Source organism: Balaenoptera ricei, chromosome 8, assembly GCF_028023285.1.
Source record: "Balaenoptera ricei isolate mBalRic1 chromosome 8, mBalRic1.hap2, whole genome shotgun sequence".
In the NCBI taxonomy this organism is placed as follows: Eukaryota; Metazoa; Chordata; class Mammalia; order Artiodactyla; family Balaenopteridae; genus Balaenoptera; species Balaenoptera ricei.
This window is the reverse complement of record NC_082646.1, coordinates 2,746,235-2,762,500: the sequence shown is the minus strand read 5'-3', so window position 1 is coordinate 2,762,500 and position 16,266 is coordinate 2,746,235.

Sequence of the window (16,266 nt, the reverse complement as noted above, 5' to 3'; positions counted from 1 at the left end):
GCAGGGACCATGTTCCATTGCTCTGGGACCCTCTGGTGCTAGCACAGTGTCTGGTGCACAGTGGGCGTTAATAGACATTTGCTGAATAGACGAAGGAAAGAAATTCTACATGGGGTTGAGATATACCCAGATTACCTTGATGGATGCTTTATATCCCATTTTAATTTATTTTTCCCCTATAAGAAGGTTTAATGTATGAGCGTTCAAGGGCAAAAAGAAAAGAGAAAGAAATACATTTACCATGCTAGTCATCCAGTAGAGTTTAGCGCTTTTCACAAAGAAAAATTTACCAGTTATTTAATTGGGGGACTTGAAAGTTCACAAAAGAGAAAGGAGGGTGGGAAAACAGGAGGGAGAGGAAAAGTACTTCCCCGCTATAGGGAGGGCTGGGACAGGAACAAAAGCGCTGTGCTTCACCCAAGAATAGAAGCTTAAAGGACCACAAATACGTGCCAAGGCGCCCGAGGTCCTGCCAACCTCGGCTCATGTGGGGCGTTTGCCCTTTGATGCAGCCAAGGGAAGGGATTTAAACAGACCAGTGGTGACCTTAGAACAGCTGCGATGAAGGCCATTTTGGAGAGAAGTGCCTGCATCCTAACTGTTCCCTAATTCTCTCCTTCTAATCGTGAAAGGAAGCAAAATAAAGAGTTAATTATGAGACTAGAAAGAACAAGATTGTGTTGCTGATGGAATGACCTATGCAGAAAAAATGTGGAGGCAATTCAGGAAGAAAGCTGAACTGGGGGTGGGGAGAAGGGAGAAAAGTGGTGGGAGGAGAGGTGACCCATGAGCAGGGTTCCCAGGGGAGGTGCCTGCAATCAACAGCACCGCCCGCCTGGAGGGACCACCCTGAGCCAGCGGCTTCCCCAGATCAGCTCACCGAATCCTCACCATCAGCATTTGCTGAGGACCTGCTCTTCTCACATCCTTGGGGAGGAAGCGAGGTTTCAGCCAGGTTAAATAACAGGACCAGGACTCCAGGGATTTCACCCCACGAGTTAGATGCCACAGCCATGCTGTCGAAGCAGAGCCCAGGAAGGGAGGAAACTTCCCTTGATCTCCCCTGAGGCTTCGTTTCGGTCCCTGGCTGCAATTGTATCAGCTTTCTCTGAGCAGTTAAGAAGGCCTGCCCCCGCCCTGCCTAGAGCTAAAACAAAACAAAAACACTTCTAAGACCCACCAGTGTCATTAAATATTCATCGAACTTGTACTACGAGTTAGGCCTGCCCCCGTGTGCTGGAGGTAAAAAAATGAGTAAAACATTGTCCCTTACATAGGAGACTCCCATTCCATGTCAGGAAATCATTGTAAAACAGGGTAGTGATTTAATAAGGCATGTGTAAAAGCTTTAAGAAAACAAGGAGGAAAACAGATCTCTGATGTCAGGGGAATTGGCTAAGCTTCTGTGGTAAGCTGATATTTTTGAGGACAGCGTGGGAGAGGCGTCCCAGGAAGAGGAGCTGCAGCACGAAGGCCCAGACTATGGCATGTGGGGTGCAGAGTCATGCAGGCTGTTTGGTGGGGAGAAAGCAGAGATTACAGTCAGCCTTCAAGCTCTGCTGCCTTAACCTTTGTTGGGGAGGGAGTATTTTTTTTTTTTTTAATTTAAGCAAATTAGTTTTTTTTTTTTTTAATTTATTTATTTTTTATGGCTGTGTTGGGTCTTCGTTTCTGTGCGAGGGCTTTCTCTAGTTGCGGCGAGCGGGGGCCACTCTTCATCGCGGTGCGCGGGCCTCTCACTATCGCGGCCTCTCTTGTTGCGGGGCACAGGCTCCAGATGCGCAGGCTCAGTAGTTGTGGCTCACGGGCCCAGTTGCTCCGCGGCATGTGGGATCTTCCCAGACCAGGGCTCGAACCCGTGTGCCCTGCATTGGCAGGCAGATTCTCAACCACTGCGCCACCAGGGAAGCCCGGGAGGGAGTATTTTGTTTTTTAAATTGTGGCGAAATACGCGTAAAATAAAACTTACCATCTTACCTGGACCTGGAAGGCATTATGCTAAATGAAGTAAATCAGACAGAGAAAGACAAATACTATATGCTCTCTCTTATACGTGGACTCTGATAAACAAGCTCGTAGACACAGAGCACAGATTGGTGGTTGCCAGAGGTGGGGAGTGGCAGAAATAGGTAAACTGTTTTTGTTTTTAGTTTAAATAAATTGAAACAAAAAATAAAGCTTACCATCTTAACCATGTTTTAATGTACAAGTCATTGACCTTAAGTCCATTCATAACATTGTACAGCCATCGCCAGAACTTTTTCATCTTCCCAAACAGAAGCTCTTTACCCTTGAATCATTTCATATCCCATCTCCCCTTCCCTCCAGCCCCTGGTAACCTATATTCTACTTTCTGTCTCTATGATAATTTGTCAATTCTTCATATGAGTGAAATCATACAATATCTGTCCTTTCGTGTCTGATTTCACTTACATAATGTTTTCAAGGTTCATCCGGGTTATAGCATGCATCATAATTTCTTTTTTTTTTGTGGCTGAATAATATTCCATTGGATGTATGCACCACAGTGTGTTTGTCCATTCATGTGTTGATGGTCAACTGGGTTGTTTCTATCTTTTGGCAACTGTGAATAATGCTGCTATGAACATTGGTGTGTATGTATCTGTTTGAGTTCCTGCTTTCAATTCCTTAAGGTATATACCTGGAAGTGGAATTGCTGGATTATATGGTATTTCTATGTTTAAATTTTTGAGGAACCATTAAATTGTTTTCCACAGTGACTGTACCATTTTACATTCTCATCAGCAATGCACAAAAGTTCCAATTTCTCCACACCCTCACCAACATCTTTTGTTTTGTTTTGTTTTGTTTTGTTAATTATAGCCATCCTAATGTGAATGTGAAGTGTCCTGATGGTTTTGATTTGCATTTTCCTCATGATTAGTAATGTGGAGCATCTTTTCATGTGCTTGTTGGCTATGTACATATCTTCCTTGGAGAAATGTCTATTCAAGTCCTTTGTCCATTTTCGAATTGGGTTGTTTGGTTTTTTGTGGTTGAATATATAAGTTTTGAGTATTTGGGAACTATGGGACAGGAACTAAATGGAACCAGTGATGTTTTAAGGTGTTTAAGGTGTCCTGAGGTGTGAGTCATCCATGGTGAAAGCCATTGGATTAGAAACACATCACCCTTGTCTGACTCGCTAAGGCCCATACGTTTCAAGTAAGTTTCAAGTGTGATTGATGTACATCCCTGCATTTAAGGAAATGGGAGAGGGTGATCTGGCCTGGCCTTGAAGCTGCCTCTCTCTGTCCTTAAGTCCAGCCCTGGAGAACAATGCAGTAGATGTCCCGATCATATCATGTCCCGATCATATCGTGCGGGACCTGGGCCAAGGACAACCCGTGTCCATCAGCTTAGGGGCTTCTCTGCCCCCCCTGGCTGGATCCTGGATGGTCAGGCAGGCCAACCTGCCTAGCTCTAATAGATCTAGTCCAGGATTGGCGGGCAGATTTCCTGCCTTCAAATCCTGGTCTGCCCTGTTTCTCAGGTGTCCCTGAAGGTCCCTGAACCTTAGGTTTCCCTTCTGCAAAATGGGGAAAGGAATTGCAGCTCTAGGATTGTGATATGATTCCTACGAAACAAAGCATGTTCTGCATACAGTTGATCTGACGGGGAACAGGGTTTGAGAGATGCTGTAGAAGAAGGAAAAAGCACAGAGCCAGGCCAGGTGGGCTTCGGCAGCAAAGCCCGTGTACCTAGGAAGCAACTGCAGCCCCGTCCAGCCCAAAGAAAGTGTTATCCAGCAGCTGGACTGTTATGTGCCGTGTTTTCCCATAGATTTGAAGGCCCCTCTCTATGGCACAGATCTCCACCCGCGCTCCCTTCCCCCTGGGCTTTGGAATTACCAGGCAGTCCTGCTCGATAAGCACTAATCCCCACGGTTCCTCTTGGAGGGAGGCTTAGCTGCATTCGTGAATTCAGAGTTCAAACCCTCACAGCCCCCAGTCCAAGTGAACGGCTGGTAGCGGATACTGATAGTGACCAAAGGAGTCGTCAGTTTCTTGGGCGTTTCCCTGAATAATAAGTGAACTGCCTATGACATTTCTGAAAGCATCTGAAACTCCCGTCACCAAGCCCTACCACCCCCCTGCTGTTGGCAGCGTGGACAGGTTCCCTCCAGCTTGAAACTCGGGTAAAGTGCAACCTCTCCTAATGCTCACAGGGAATTTGTATAAACGGTGACATCGGACCAGAGCCAGGGGCCTACGGACAGCATGGGACACACACACACACACACACACACACACACACACACACACACACACACACACACAGCCTTTAGAATCAAGTTTTCCCTGCTAGCTTGTGACCTTAGGCAAGTTGTAAAGCATCTCTGAAACTTGGTTCCCTCCTCTGTGAAATGGGGCCAATATCTTACCCCAAGTTCCCTGTTGGGATCAAATAGGATAGCAGAGGAGAGGGGCTCTGGCATTTTGTTGGTGCTTAATAAATGTTATTCTTCAGTCCCTGACCCAACATAGAAGCAAATCCTGGGCTTATTTCTTTGCCTAAATAAAAAGCCTTATTACGATATTTTTGGGAGAGGACAGGAGTAGGAGAGAGAAGAGAAACTTTCCCAGCGGTCGCACTGGCATCCCCCTGGGGCACAGGGCCATGACTGAGAGGTCGCTTATAGAAACGGTGGCACCGTGGCCGGGGCAGGAGGAAGGCTGTGCTCGCCGGGGCCGGGCTGCCTGAGCGTCTGCAGCCCAAAGCCCATCAGCCGGTGCCGAGCCCGTGATGATGGGGGTGAACCTCGCCCGCCCAGCTGCTGCACAACCGTGTGGCACAAATCCCTGTATTTTTAGTGGAAGGAACCGCTCTGCTGCCCCTGAAGAGAGAAGGAAAAAGACCTTTCCCTGCAAGCGTGTTTGCTCTGCGACCACCACTGAACGTGATTTTAAAATTCACGCTGGGTTTGCCTCCCAGGGTCCTGATGCTGCTCACGGAGGGAAGGTAGCCGAAGCTCATTTGTCTGTGTGCCCCTGTGGCCAGGGGTGGTCCAGGTGACAGCTGCTGCTCTGAAGCATGGCGGGCCCCAGGCGGCAGGAGGACTTAATTACTCAGTGCATTGATTGAGCACCTACTGAGAGCCAGGCGCTGTGCTAGGCCCTGCGGGGGATAGGACACAAGGCAGAGTCTTGTCTTCTGGTGACTTAAATTCTAGCCACGGGTGATAATACGTAAGTGTGTAAAATGTTAAATAGAAATATAAGAAATAAATAACAACTCAGTTCAATATCGGCAGTGTCACATAATACTCCAGTCCATGATTAATTACCCAGAGAGAGGCGCAGACGTGAGGTGCTATGGGAAGAAATCCATCAGCGTGTGTTTATTGACCACCTCTTGCAGGCCTACGACCATGAAACAAGCCAGATATTTCTCAGGACCCCCGCCCTGGCCTCCTCATCCAACGCTATTTTGAAGTTCTTGGCAGTCCATTAAGTGCTAGGCAAATGGCATCAAGGTCATCAGAATCCCTATTGCCTCCAGTTTGTTCCAGGTGCTCAAGGTCGGTGCTTAAGTCCCCCAAGCGTAGGAGGCAAGGAAGAGGTTAACACAACCTCCGTGTGTATCTCCTTGGAGCGCTTATCACAGCCTTGAGACTGTTCATGCGTGTGTCTCCCTCATAAGAGCACAGACCAAAGACAGCTTTGTCTCACCTGTTTTTGTAGCTCCCGCTTTGCCACTGCTTACTATGATGACCGACACACAGAAACCACTCCCAAAGCGTGGTTGACGGGGTGTTTATAGAACGCTACCGGCTTAATGCATTGCTACTGCCAAACTTGTCTGATGTCTATAACACAACTCTTAGGAGTGGACAATGCTTTACTGGAAAGAATAACTCTTTGCTTGTCAAAAAGCTTGTAATAAAAGTAGAGGTTGGGGGTTTGGGGGGACTTACCTTATTTCCTCTTTTCCCTGATAGAGAACTTAGAGGAGGGGGTCCTGCTCAATTATATCTTCCCTGAGACAGTCCCAGGGGCAAATAGGTCACGTGTGCCCCACCCATGGTGGGAACAGGCTGTTTCTCCATCAGGTTGGGGCAGAAGAGATGGGCAGGACCCAAGAGAGTAAGATGCAATGTAGCCTGGTACCCCGACAATTTCCCAGGCCTACTATGTGAATGTTGTCCAACCCTGTCAGCAAATCAGAAGGCAGACACAGCATGGAAGGTGAATCAAGGGCACCTAAGTGGACCGGACTGGCAATCTGCAATTACTGGCTGAGCACCCACTAACTTTTCTCAGCATCACCCTGGTTAGGAGAAGAAAAGTGAGCAGAGAGTTCAGAGCCCAGAATGTAGTAGGCAGTTCATAAGCAGTTTCTCAAGATTAATGAGTGAAGCAGAAGATAAGAAACTATTCAATGTTTTTCAGCATTTTTATATGAAAATCATCAAACATACAGAAAAGATGAAAGAATTTTACAGTGAGTACCCACTAACCCATCGCTAGATTCTACAATTAACATTTCCTTCAGTTTTCTTTATCAGAAGTTCATCTATCTATCTGTTATCAATCTGACACTTTTGATTTTATAAAGGATATGTTCCACTTAAGGAAACAAGGCATGTACATGTGAAACAATTATGCAATGTTTTACAGGGCGGTGCTAAATAGTGAGATATAGGCACGCATATGATTGGAGCAGAGAAGGTGATCTTCCATGAGGAATACAATATTCAGAGACCATTTCATGGAGGCAGGACTTCAGCTGGGCCTGGAAGAATGTGTAAGATTTGGACAGCTAGAGGGAGAGAGCGTGGTTCTCAGTGGGGTAGGATCCCATTGCTCCGAGTGGTACTACACTATCCCTTTCCTCCTGCCCCATGCTGGCCTGGTGTCATCATCAGAGCTGAGGACAAAACCTGGATGTGAATGCCTTGGGGGCTTCAGACCCTGAGGAAGCTGGGTATCTTTCTTGTTGAGTGACACATATGTAGTGGGATTCAAGACATTGGTCCAGAGGGATGAGCCTTTTTCACCCAGAATGAAGTTAAAGAACAAAGATCTAACTGGATGTGTGGGAGCTGTAGGAACTTGAGGAAATGGTTAGGAAGTAGGTAGGGAATCTGAGGACTCCCTCTGAAGGGACCTGGTGAAGACCAGAGAGCTTGCCACCTGCCTCCCAGGTAGGGAAGGTCACACAGACCAGCCAGAGGGGAACGTGTTGGCCTCGGGAAGAGCAGCCGCCTTCCTGGGCACCAGATGGGACAGGCCCAGCCTCAGGTGGAGGTAGGAGCCACAGACCCACCAAATAAGCAGCCGTCTGCCCAGCGCCATCTGGGGAAAAGGTTTCTGAAGATCAGCTTCAAAAGGCTCTTATCACGTTGGTTATTACTGGGACATTTGCTGGTGATGGGAGTCACCCGCGATCTAGGCTTGTGCTTAAAAGGCAGACAGCAAACGTGCAGAGCAATTATCGAGCAGTCTGCACAGTTTTGAAAGATGGTTACCTATGCCTTGCCTTGTGTTTCCTCTTTTCCTCCACTCGTTCCCCAAGCCGTTCTCCCCTTCCCCCTGCATTGTTTCTGTCCCCTTTGAATTGTTTTCCTGGCCTTGGATGCAGTCCCCCCGTGGGGCTCCCTGGTGGGAGAATAAGGCACCCTCTCTCCGCAGTGGTCGCCCTTGCTGCGCTGGCTGGAGCAGGGCCGGGGGCCTGGCATTTGCAGAACAAAGGATACCTGTGCCGTGGATGGTCCAGCCACGCTTGCTCTTGCTCAGGTGGGAGGAATTCATGCCAGTGCAGTGGAGGACAAGCCCATTCATTTTGTGCTGCAGCGTCTGTGTACTTTGTCAGCAAGATGGAGAATACTCACTGTTTTCTCTGGCTTTTAGGATTTCCATATTTATTGCTTGTTTGCTACCACTAGGGAGAAGAGAAGGGGGAAAACAACAGCTTCCTCCATTTGAAATTATAAACATGAGCATGTGAGTTTCCCCGCCTCCATGTCCCCTGCAGTTCTAGCAACGCAGAGAACCGTGGACTGTTAGACCTGGAAACACTCAAGAAATCCAAACAATATTTCCTCATTTTGCACGCAAGGAAAGCCCGGGCAGGGGATACAGGGACTCAGTCATTGGCACTTACCTAGTTAGTGGCAGCCCTGAGACTAGCATTTATGCCCACAGAATCTTAAGTTAATTCCCCATCACTGCACCATGCAGGCTCTTTTCCTATTCAAGTCACAATCCTACTTTGTGCAGGAGATCCCACTGTGTGTAAGGTACTGTGTAACATTTCCTGCTTTATCCCTCACAAGGGTGGGAATTTGTCCCCATCAGTTCAGTTGGTGAAGTGCCGGGATCCTGGAGCAGGTGACACAGAGCCAGGGCCTCGGGGCGGAGGGCGAGGCAGGGAGGCGGCTACTGCCCTCTGGACGGACCGTCTAGTGGAGGTGATGACACAGAACAAACACGGCACAGTAAGGAGCGAAGCGAGTTGGGAGCTAAAGCACTTAGTGCCTGGCACACAGTACAAGCTAGATGTTTGTCAATGGACAAGAGGGGGCCGTCCCCCACCAAAGGACAAGGAAAGGCTTTTCAAGTTATCGGCACTGAGTTTCCTGCTGGAAGAATTTCAGCTGGCGGCCACGTGGGAAGGCATTTCCAGCAAAAGGCAGAAGTGAGCTGGGGTGTGTCCAGGGACCAGCATGTACGCAAGTGTGCGTGGCGGTGAGTGTATGTGCAGAGGTGGTGGAAGGCGGGGCTAGAAAGGAGGTTCAGCTGTTCACGAGATGGATGATGCCCAGGCACCTTTGTAGGCCTGGGATTTTGCAGCCAATGAGACAGAGAGGGTGAGTGCAGGGGCCACAGACCCACACACAGGCTCTGATGCGACAGCGAGGGCCTGGGAGCCTGCTGTGACGTGGGTCATTGGAGGTGATGACAAGGGAAAGCCAGCCGTGGGAAAATCAGGGTCAGGAGAGGCAAAGGAAAAGCAAGGGGAAGGCGTGTGGCAAGAAGACGCTTGGCTCATTTGAGAAAGAGAAAATAAAAGGCCCGTGTGAAATAAAGCTTGGTGGAGTCTACCAGTGGGAGAGGAGTTTGGGGGTCAGATTAGGTAGAACCTTCTAGCCCATGGCCGGGAGACTGAATTTGGTTCTCAGTAGCATGAGAATGAAGTCTAACCTCTTTCCCTGCGTTATCTGGCCTTGGCCTCTGTCTCCATGGAAACAGCTCATCTGGGTTGGCCGAAGACTTTCCCCGGTTGAGCACTGAAAGCCCAGTGTTCCATGAAAACCGTCATTCCCCGGGCAAGTGCGACGGGAGGTCCGTCACCTCACCTCCCACCCTCATTCTCGCTTATGACACTCCTATCACAGTCTGGGGGGGTCGTGTTGTGGATCCCCTCGAAAACCTCTGGCTGATTCCCTAGAAAATAGATGGCCATTCAAAATTTCTGAGAACAGGAATAACATAATTAAAGCTATTTAAGCATTTTTAAGATACGGAAAAGCTCTAAGGTCATTCGATGTACATAAAGATGCCTTTCTGTTGAAATCTGGCATTCATTTGGATGTGGAAAGGCTAATGGGCCAATAGGCAGGCCTTCCTTGGGAATAAAAAAAAGTCATCTCCTCCCAGATGTTCCTGTCAACACCCTCTCTTGCAGAATTGACTGGACTCTAGTCCTCATTCTTTTAAGACTTGAAGGTTTGAACTCCGAATATCTCTATAGTAAGCAAAACTTAAAGGAGCAGGCCTTCACATGACAGTCCCAGCTGAGTCTGCACGGTCTCTAGGATTATCTAAAGCTAGCTGTGAGAGAAATACAGTGGCCTCTGTGCTCATCACTTTTGAAATTGTATTTTCTAGCTTCTCATTACTTAGGTGTGAAATCAAAATAGTACCTGGCTCCTTTAAGAATCTTTACCAAGATAATGGAAATTTGTGATCTCACAATTGCATAAATCATTGCCAGCCCCCTTAAGTCAATTCATATTTCTGTAGTTCGTTAGTGGCTCGGGAGGAAATTGCATTTATTATAATTGCCTCTAATTGCACCAGATTAGTGATTACAATTATTGATGGCAGCTGATTATTCATGTGGCGTCAAATCAATTCCCGTGCTTCTTCAGTAACTCTGATGAGGAGAGGTCTAGAGGAGAGGTCTAAAGGATACCACGTCCACCCTCTTCCCAGCATGACAGGAGATCTCCCCAGGCTGTCTCTAAATGAGCACCTGAAAACGATTTAGGACTCAAAGTGACAGACAGGCAGCCCTCTCCTTCCCCATGGAATGCTAATGCCAAGCCCAGGGCTGACTCATGAAATGGAATCGGTTCAACATCACCAAAGGCTATTTGGAGGCCCCAGAATGCTCAGGACCTGCAAGCTCTTCCAGGATGCCCTCCTTGATTGCATAGTAGAAACATCAGAGTTCCCTGGCCCAACTCTTCTGGAATATATACAACCCAGAATGTGGAAAGAGAATTGACCTGAGAGCCACACGGACCAGACTTTCAGTTCTGGCTGAACCCTTGGGAGCTACACAGAGCCCAGCAAGACACTTACCTGCCTGAGCTGTAGAATCACCTATGGGTTGTGAGTAAACAGTGATGAGAGCTCCTCTGCTCCTCTTGTTCACAACTGGGCTCTGTCCCCCAGAACAGGGCTGGCGGAGAGGAAGAGCGGATGCCCAGGTGAGGAGGGAGTACCTGAGGGGGTTGTGCCGACGGCTGAATCGGACAACACGCTTCAAGCCCGTGTCTTGCACCGGGTGAAGAGTGGCTGTTCAGTGAATGTCACTTCCTCCCCACCCCCACTCCCTCCATACTTCAGCATCTACATTATCTTCAAGAGTTCTCTTCCTCATCTCTTTACGCACTGGTTCAATATTAACTGTAAATGTATCGTCCCTGTAGTATCTGTAATAGGAGAGCCGCTTCCGGAAGACCTCTCCATGGCGGTTTTCATTCTTTGGCTCACTCATCAGTACCTAGAAGCGTGCCAGGCACTGGATCTAGAGGAGCTGAGAGATAAATAAATCATAGGTATTGACCTTGAACAGCTCACGACCAAATGGGAAAGACTGTCCATTCTGTTTCCACGCTTTGTTTGCCTTCCAAGAACATACAAGGTCTAATCAACCCACAGAGGCTGGAGAAACCCAGCTCAGATTGGAGGGTCAAGAAGGCTTTGTAGATGTGGAATTTGAGATTGAAACTGCATGTATCTCTTCAAGTGCCTAAAGGAGTGGCTAGATTTTCAACAGAGCAAGTAGGACCTGAAAAGAGGGAGGCAGAAAGGAGCACCATTTCAGAGCGGCACTGCGCGAGCACTGCTGGGTGTTGGGTACGTGACCACCGCGGTGATGTTAAGTGCCCTTCCCCAGTTGCCCCTGCAGGCTAAAACCTCCATGACCAAGGGGCCTCCCCTTCCTTAGCCGTTGAGATCTCAGAACAGTGGGGTTGTCTGAGAGTTTTTTCCTGTGGACTCTTTGAGGCCTTTGATGATGCAGCATCCTAACCCATCCTTTCCCCAAATTTTCAGGTCCCCCAGGTCCCCCTGCTACCCCAGTGCTCTCATCCATCAGCCCTCCTACTCTTCACAGTACCCTTACTTCCACCTAGGACTCAGTTCAAAGGGCGTAAGTGTCCGCAGGGAACAGAGGCATTCAGGGCAGCTGTTGCCTACACAGGCGCAGAATCCTCACGCAGCAGAGAGGGAAGGATGGAGGCTGTGGGCAAGGAGGCACGTAGCCTTGCTGCCGGTCAGGTCTTTGTCCACGTGAGAGCCGCTGCTCGTTTCCCTGGTTGCTCAGACTTTCCCTGGTTGCTCAGCTCTGCAGTGGGTCTGACCTGTGCCTCGATCCCATGGGAAAGTAAACAATGGTCCCCACACGACCATTGTCACGGGACCCAGAGCCCGGAGGACATGGCCCTGGTGTCCTTGCCCACCTGGTGGCAAGTGTTCTGCCTCTTTCTGGGGAGCTGGAGGGGAACAGGTGACTTCTCTGGACAGAATGCTCTTCTCTCCTGCCTCGAGGCTCTTATGCATCCTACTTCTGAGCCAGTGGAAACGTCTCTGTTCTGTCCTGAGACCTCTCCACATCCCAGGCCGCTTACCCACGCAGGAGGAATCAACCCTCCTCTCCAGCTGACACATTCCTCTACCTCCCATCTTCCAAATGTCCCACATGGTGGCATTCTCCTCTTCGAAGGCTGATCTTTTAATGGGAGGAAATACGTAAGTATAGCATCGCTTCCAAAGAAACCAGAGAATATTAGTCTTCTATGATAGACCAGAACCCCAAACAGTGCTTTCTCTTTCTTGGCAACTGCACCCACCCTTAACATCTTTCCCAAGACCCACTGGAAGTCTGAGTCTCTCATCAAGGGCAGCAGGACACTCACCCACTGACTTGGAAAGGGAGTTGTGTTCAGCAGTGTTCTGATTGAGGAGAAGGCTGCTGTGACCAGAGCCAGAGGGAAGTTCTATGTGGTGACCAAGAGCCACACTGGTTTGCCTGGGCTGCTCTGGGAAGCTACCTGGAGCCAGCTAGCAGCTCCCACATGAGATAAGGAGAGGCCCTGCTCCCCTCTGCTCTGGCAAAGCTCCCCTGAGCTCTAAATGTCCAGAGAAATGCGGGTCCAAGCCTCCCACCTCTGTCCAGTCCTCCATCACCTGGTGCCCTTGGCCCTGCATCATCCTGGTAACAGTTGGTAAATGAGCCCCTGTCTAGCTGCCTGTGCACGATGGCTGTGCGGTAAGAGCCTTCATCCTTATGGCAGGCACATTAATGCCAAGTTTGCTCATTCTAATTAATAACAGTCAGTAAACACCAAAGAGAGCTAATGATGATTACAGGCCACAGCTCCTGCCTGTGAGCAAACACACACAGGCAGGTGGCCCCCGCCCTTCCAGGAAAGAGGCTGGGGCTGCTGCTTGCAGAGATGCCAGCCCTCCTCAAAGCCCCACCCCATGTGGAGTAAACCGTGGGTTATTCCTCACCCCAATTCCTGGCAAATAAGAACAGAACAAGGCCCGTGTGCCCAGGCACATGGGAAGAATCCTTGGCTTTGAGAAAGAGGGCTGGGAGACAGGTCCTTGGGTCCTTTTGGGTTCTGAGACAGCTTTCCCTGGCACTGGGGATTAAACAAATTTTTCTATTTATTTCCCTTATTTTATTTATTTATTTATTTCTTAACATCTTTATTGGAGTATAATTGCTTTACAATGGTGTGTTAGTTTCTGCTTTATAACAAAGTGAATCAGCTATACGTATACGTATATCCCCATATCTCCTCCCTCTTGTGTCTCCCTCCCACTTTCCCTATCCCACCCCTCTAGGTGGTCACAAAGCACCAAGCTGATCTCCCTGTGCTATGCGGCTGCTTCCCACTAGCTAGCTATTTTACATTTGGTAGTGTATATAAGTCCATGCCACTCTCTCACTTCGTCTCAGCATACCCTTCCCCCTCCCTCTGTCCTCAAGTCCATTCTCTACGTCTGCGTCTCTATTCCTGTCCTGCCCCTAGGTTCTTCATAAACATTTTTTTTTTTTTTTAGATTCCATATATATGTGTTAGCATACGGTATTTGTTTTTCTCTTTCTGACTTACTTCAGTCTGTATGACAGACCCTAGGTCCATCCACCTCACTACAAATAACTCAATTTCGTTTCTTTTTTATGGCTGAGTAATATTCCATTGTACATATGTGCCACATCTTCTTTATCCATTCATCTGTCGATAGACACTTAGGTTGCTTCCATGTCCTGGCTATTGTAAATAGAGCTGCAATGAACATTGTGGTACATGATTCTTTTTGAATTATGGTTTTCTCTGGGTATATGCCCAGTAGTGGGATTGCTGGGTTGTATGGTAGTTCTGTTTTTAGTTTTTAAGGAACCTCCATACTGTTCTCCATAGTGGCTGTATCAATTTACATTCCCACCAACAGTGCAAGAGGGTTCCCTTTTCTCCACACCCTCTCCAGCATTTATTGTTTGTAGATTTTTTGATGATGGCCATTCTGACTGGTGTGAGGTGATAGCTCATTGTAGTTTTGATTTGCATTTCTCTCATGATTAGTGATGTTGAGCATCCTTTCATGTGTTTGTTGGCAATCTGTATATCTTCTTTGGAGAAATGTCTATTTAGGTTTTCTGCCCATTTTTGGATTGGGTTATTTGTTTTTTTGATATTGAGCTACATGAGCTGCTTGTAAATTTTGGATATTAATCCTTTGTCAGTTGCTTCATTTGCAAATATTTTCTCCCATTCTGAGGGTTGTCTTTTCGTCTTGTTTATGGTTTCCTTTGCTGTGCAAAAGCTTTGAAGTTTCATTAGGTCCCATTTGTTTATTTGTGTTTTTATTTCCATTTCTCTAGGAGGTGGGTCAAAAAGGATCTTGCTGTGATTTATGTCATAGAGTGTTCTGCCTATGTTTTCCTCTAAGAGTTTTATAGTGTCTGGCCTTACATTTAGGTCTTTAATCCATTTTGAGTTTATTTTTGTGTATGGTGTTAAGGAGTGTTCTAAATTCATTCTTGTACATGTAGCTGTCCAGTTTTCCCAGCACCACTTATTGAAGAGACTGTCTTTTCTCCATTGTATATCCTTGCCTCCTTTGTCATAGATTAGTTGAACGTAGGTGCATGGGTTTGTCTCCGGCCTTTCTATCCTGTTCCATTGATCTATATTTCTGTTTTTGTGCCAGTACAATATTGTCTTGATTACCGTAGCTTTGTAGTCTAGTCTGAAGTCAGGGAGTCTGATTCCTCCAGCTCCGTTTTTTTCCCTCAAGACTGCTTTGGCTATTCGGGGTCTTTTGTGTCTCCATACAAATTTTAAGATTTTTGTTCTAGTTCTGTAAAAAAGGCCATTGGTAATTTGATAGGGATTGCATTGAATCTGTAGATTGCTTTGGGTAGTATAGTCATTTTCACAATATTGATTCTTCCAATCCAAGAACACGGTATATCTCTCCATCTGTTTGTATCATCTTTAATTTCTTTCATCAGTGTCTTATAGTGTTCTGTATACAGGTCTTTTGTCTCCCTAGGTAGGTTTATTCCTAGGTATTTTATTCTTTTTGTTGCAGTGGTAAATGGGAGTGTTTCCTTAATTTCTCTTTGAGATTTTTTCATCATTATTGTATAGGAATGCAAGAGATTTCTGTGCATTAATTTTGTATCCTGCTACTTTACCAAATTCATTGATTAGCTCTAGTAGTTTTCTGGTAGTATCTTTAGGATCCTCTATGTATAGTATCATGTCATCTGCAAACAGTGACATTCCAATTTCCAAAGTAATACAATTTGCTTTGAAAATTAGAATACTACAGAAGTGTGTAAAGAAGGGAGAGCCTCCCTCAGTCCTGCTCCAGGGGTGGGGTTTGTCGCCGGCAGGTCTGCCCACATTCCCTCTCCCCGGGTCCTCCATCTCTCCTCTCACCAGCTCCTTCTCTGATTCTGTGCCCTCCCCTGCCTGGTGCACACATGGTTTCATCCGATGACTAAATGATCCCCATCATGAACCCTGCACTCCTGGTTCTGCAGGGCTTTTACCCGTCCTCTAGCCCTGGTCCTATTTCCCAACTCAAGGGTTCTTCCCATGCTCATATTCTAGGACCAAGAAGAAGAAATGAGGAGCATCCCAGCTCTGTGGGGCCCTGAGGACACCTCATCTTGGAAAGTTTTCTCTTTTGACTTCCAGAGGTCATGGCAATTAAACATAATTACGTAAACACCCTTGCATTCAGGCTGAATCTAAATTTGGAGAGAGTCTTGCTTCTCAAAATAGTCCCTGACCCCATGCCTCTGGGTGGATTTGAAAGCTCCTCCTCGGGTAGGCGGTCAGCTCCCTGTTGTGAGCCCCTAAGTGGTCCCACAGCCAAATTGTAAAAACGGATCTCTGGCCACACAACAAAGTGATGATACAGTAGTGGCAGAGGCAGAGGAATAGAGCAGCCATGGTACAATCCAAATCTCATCCATAGTTTGATCTTTTGCTGGAGGACCTGGACCCCTCTCAATCTGTCATGTTTTTCTTTGTTCACCCCATCCTCCGCCTTACAGACTCTACTTCATTTGGCTGCAAAGATAAAGTTTCTTTTAGCACCATCACTGCAATTCAGACAATACTTTCTTCCTCAAAGGACTGTTCAATCTACTCCACCCAGAAGTGGTTCTCTGATAGTTTAAGAATGAAGAGAATAGAAAGAACTATGAGAAGTGGTCATGTACCATTTCTAGGGGTGTTAATGAACAGATCCAAGTAAA